Raw genomic sequence first — 244 nt, 5'->3', positions numbered from 1 at the left:
GGGGTTATGGGGATTATGGGGGGTTATGGGGATTCTCATGGAGCCGTTGATGCTTGACCAAACTGGCCCGGACGCGGAAGCTCTTCCCGCAAAGGGGACAGGGATAAGGTTTTTCTCCCGTATGGATCCGTCGATGCCGACTGAGGTTGGAACTTTGGACAAAACGTTTCCCGCAGGCCGGACAGGCGTAGGGCCGTTCGCCCGTATGGCGGCGGCAATGGGTGACGGGGACGGGACGAGGGCC

General features: G+C 60.7%; 1 pseudogene; it reads right to left on the bottom strand.

Moving 5' to 3' along the window:
* Positions 1–13: 13 nt before the first annotated feature.
* The window catches only part of LOC104164296, a 1,728-nt pseudogene continuing 1,497 nt past the window's right edge, over positions 14–244 (bottom strand).

The sequence above is a fragment of the Cariama cristata genome, unplaced genomic scaffold (assembly GCF_000690535.1).
Source record: "Cariama cristata isolate BGI_N322 unplaced genomic scaffold, ASM69053v1 scaffold27227, whole genome shotgun sequence".
In the NCBI taxonomy this organism is placed as follows: Eukaryota; Metazoa; Chordata; class Aves; order Cariamiformes; family Cariamidae; genus Cariama; species Cariama cristata.
This window is presented reverse-complemented; position numbering and strand designations above follow the sequence as displayed.